The sequence below is a fragment of the Oncorhynchus gorbuscha genome, linkage group LG16, assembly GCF_021184085.1.
Source record: "Oncorhynchus gorbuscha isolate QuinsamMale2020 ecotype Even-year linkage group LG16, OgorEven_v1.0, whole genome shotgun sequence".
NCBI classification, from domain to species: Eukaryota; Metazoa; Chordata; class Actinopteri; order Salmoniformes; family Salmonidae; genus Oncorhynchus; species Oncorhynchus gorbuscha.
The window spans coordinates 27,152,083-27,155,892 of NC_060188.1; the positions used below are offsets into that span (position 1 = coordinate 27,152,083).

Below are 3,810 nucleotides of genomic sequence, written 5' to 3' on the forward strand. Positions count from 1 at the left end.
CCATGACAGCAGAGAACTGAGGCCAATGTGGTCATGAGAAAATGAGTTTGGGATGTGGGTGTGGCATCTTCAGAAGTAGTTTTTTTCTTTTTCCGTTTTTGAAACTGGTTGAAATTGGTCTGACTGGAAGCTCAGTGTAGAATCTTACTATATCTGGGCAGTTAGAACTCAGCTTGAATATTTGACTTGTGTACATTCCATTAACCATCTACCCCATTGTTGTCGCATCAACCAGTTTGTGAGCAGTCTACAGTATCAGTCTTACCAGAGAGGTCTTATATATTTCTATAACTACACGTACGCATTTATCAATAGTACTTATCTGTTACCTCACCTGTCTTACCCTGTCCTGCACTGCATTGTGGGTATTGTTCTGAAACTCAACTGGAATCCTATCTAAACTGAAGAGCGCCTCCTGCCTTGCCTTGTACCTCAAGTTCAGGCATTTGAAGTACAGGAGGGATCAGGGATGAGTTAGTTAGGGGACGTGGTTACAATCTTCTTACAATCATGTCATCACCTTAGTCAGTGGGTGTGAAGCTATTCCTCATTCTTGCTGTCTCCTGCTCGCAGCCTCATGCCTTCCGACAGGCTTACAGGAAGATGAGTGACGTGATGGTTGGAGAGGGTCTGGGGCGGAGAGAGGGGGTAGGATCAGGCCAGGTCCTGCCCCTATTCCAAGAGAACCAACATCCGAGTTTATCAATCGTACGCGCGAAGGCCAAACACAATTCTGTATTGTCAATCTTTTCTCTTTTTTCTTCAAATTATTATTATTTTTCACTTTGTTTTGTTGTTAAACATTCCAGTCCTTTGTTATGAGAAGTGTCGAACGGGGGGGTCAGAATCCAGGCTGTGGTAAATGTTAGGAAATAAAACACTATCATGCAGTTTTTTTTCCCCCTTTGCTTTTGTTGGTATTCTAAGAGGCTTATTTTAAAAATGTCAATGTATCAAATACATTTCGGAAGTAAAACGGCAACTCGATTAATGAACCAATAAGGCACGCTAGTTTTGTCTAGACGTGTGCGTATGCTGGGTTAGCAATCCCACCGATTTAGATCCATGGGTTAAATCAACCATCATGGGTTATGTATTTGCCTGACAATTCGTCAACCCAATTTGCCTGTTTTGTTGTGCCAACTCGTGACTGGACCACCTCGCCCAGTTTTCTTTTCCTTGAAACTCCGAAGAGTGGAGAGCAATGTTCTGGAGTGCCACTGGCTCATGAATATTCACATGCTCATTAATGAGCAGTCGTCATGGCGCATAGTTACATTAGGCCCCCGCTCGCTCGCCCGCATTTATAGATCTCTGACATTCTATAGGCACACATTTCCATAGGACATTCCCTGCCTATGTGGTGGCACGCCTGTGTTGCACAAGAAAACTGAGAAATGTTACGCGACAATGACGTAACTTTCATAGTCGTAGCTACGAGATCTGTCTGGATGTCCTGTCAGGAGCAGATTCTTCCAGTGCCGACGGATCGTTGTACATTCCGTGTCCCGAGGGACCGTGTAATTCTGGGAGAGGGATGCGGTGAACTCCTCCTCGACCGCTTACTTCTCCCCTTATCTTTCCCACCCTACTGTTTCTTCCCCTTCTCTGATGCGCTGTGACTGTTACAGATGAGGGGGGGGGGTTGTTAAGTCTTGTTCCGCTTTATAAAAACAGAGCTGTACTTCCGCCGTGTAGCCTGATTTGATGGTGGTGTTGTACAGTTGTTTTGGGTTGTAGGTCATGGTGCTGGGGAAGGAAGGGGCTTTTACCTGCAGAATAAAGCTGTAGTGTGGGATGATTTTGATCTAATGAGGTGAAGGGGCAGTATAAAGGGTAACTGTACCCTTTTCAGTACCAGTGTGGTGGGACGTGTTGGACAGTAAGTAGGTGTTGACCGTTCATATCATTTTGGCTTCAACTTTGTAATGTGATGAGTTATAACAATGATGCTTAAATTAATTAGAATGAACACAACGCACACCTCAACCCGACTGGATAATCAGATTGCCATGCTGATAAAAAAAAAAAGGTAAGTCTAGGCTGGCATTTAGCATCTATGATCTCTACTTGACAACTGGACATTTTTAAACTCGTACACTGTATGAAGGGCCGTTTTGGGGCAGAGCCATTTGAAGTCTCACTTGCTTTGCTGAAGTAACTGAAGAAAGGGTGAGGAGGAAGAGGTGGTTTGGCTTGATGTGAATGGGGTGTTGGGAATTTGGTTGGCCTCTTGTACAGTATCAGCAGTCAATGCCTCGCAAAATAAAATTGCCTTGGCTACTTGGAGGCTTTGGTGTGTTTTATAGATGGGGAATAAACCAAGCCTACGTTGGCTGCCACAGCTGTTTTTCCTTTGCAGTGATGTGGATTTGTTTTAGTTGCTTGGGGGGTTTCGGAGCGAGGCGAATGATGGTGGAAGTTGGAGGGAAACCAATCCAAAGTGGCTAAAGACAAGCCAATTGTGTTTTTGTGCGACTTGAGTGATGATAGACCACAGCGGCAAGGCGTAGACATTATTATTGCACCATGTTATTGTCTGTATTGAGCTGGATGGGGCTAGGAAAGGGATGCTACTAGGAAAGCATACTACTACCCCCAACCTGCGGGGTGTAAGGAAAGACTAGGAATCTGCCAGGAGACCAATATTCTCTTCTGCTTTGGTATCACTCCTACAACTCTGCAGTATCTTATCTCATCACCTTGTTCTCCTCCCCCAATGTATGTGGTCATATCAGTCCTATGGCCAAGAGTCCTTCAACCTTCTACCCCAATTAAAGACTCCTATGTCCTATGCTTCTGATGAATCAACCATTCCTTGCTTTTGTATGATACTGGTATAGGAATTGCAGATATAAATCACATCAACCAACCACAAACACTGACCTAGCATTCAGACCGATGTTGTGCATTCCATCCAAAAATTATTTTGTTTTGATAGCATTTTTGTTATTCTGATTTTTTTTTAAACATGCATATATTGCCATTCTTAAAAGAAAATCAGACTCCAGTTGAATTTTAAGGAACTGATAAAAGCATCTCATGTTGCCCTGTTTCAGCACTTCGAATTGTACTTAAAATATTCTACAGATTAAATAAAATGTCATTTTTACTCGGTAGCGTCCAGTATTATTTGCTTCCTTCAGTGTAAATTCTTCCTCATTCGGTGTGATTCCTTGACTATATGACTACGACTTTGCTGAACACTAAACGCAGATTGCATGTATTACATGTGTATGGGACTGGGCCCACAGCAAAAATACATGTCCCATGTTTTACGCTACTCCCTATCCTGGTTTTAATGTCTACCCGTATGCTTCCACGCGTACAATATTATAGAAAGTATAGGGCGGGGAGGGGTTTCGTGCAGAGAAGAGATGATTCTGCTCCGGCTATTTCCGATCTCCCCCGATCTGCGCCGGTTTTAAGGGGGCTTCCAATTTCTTCGTCGTGTGTTCTGGCGATACATCTGCATCCTCTATTTCTGGCATTCTCAGCATGTTGGACATTTTAGTGTTGATGTTTTTTGCTATCATGGGACTTGTTTTCCTATCCTACATCATTTACATGTTATGATGTGTGTCCGGATTGTGGACTCAGCCGGTGTGCCGCTCCTACATCCGCGGTACCCATCGCTGACAATGGTAAGTAGCGCACACAGATGAAAACGTCAGCCTCTTATCCTCTTTAGTTATTGAATTGTAGTTTGTAAAATTGCAAAGATACAAAAATGAAAGATTAACTTGTATATGACAGATAGTGCTGAAACATTGATGGGCTATATATTCATATTTTTGAGAATCTAAAAAC

At 43.1% G+C, this 3,810-nt stretch overlaps 1 protein-coding gene across 1 annotated transcript in view; it reads left to right on the top strand.

Annotated features, from left to right (window-relative positions):
• The window catches only part of LOC123998743 (LIM and SH3 domain protein 1-like), a 52,443-nt gene extending 49,331 nt beyond the window's left edge, over window positions 1–3,112 (top strand). The window contains exon 7 of the mRNA XM_046303863.1: window positions 1–3,112. This exon is cut by the window's left edge and continues 577 nt beyond it. The gene's annotated coding sequence lies outside the window, so the exon portion shown is untranslated.
• Window positions 3,113–3,810: the final 698 nt, after the last annotated feature.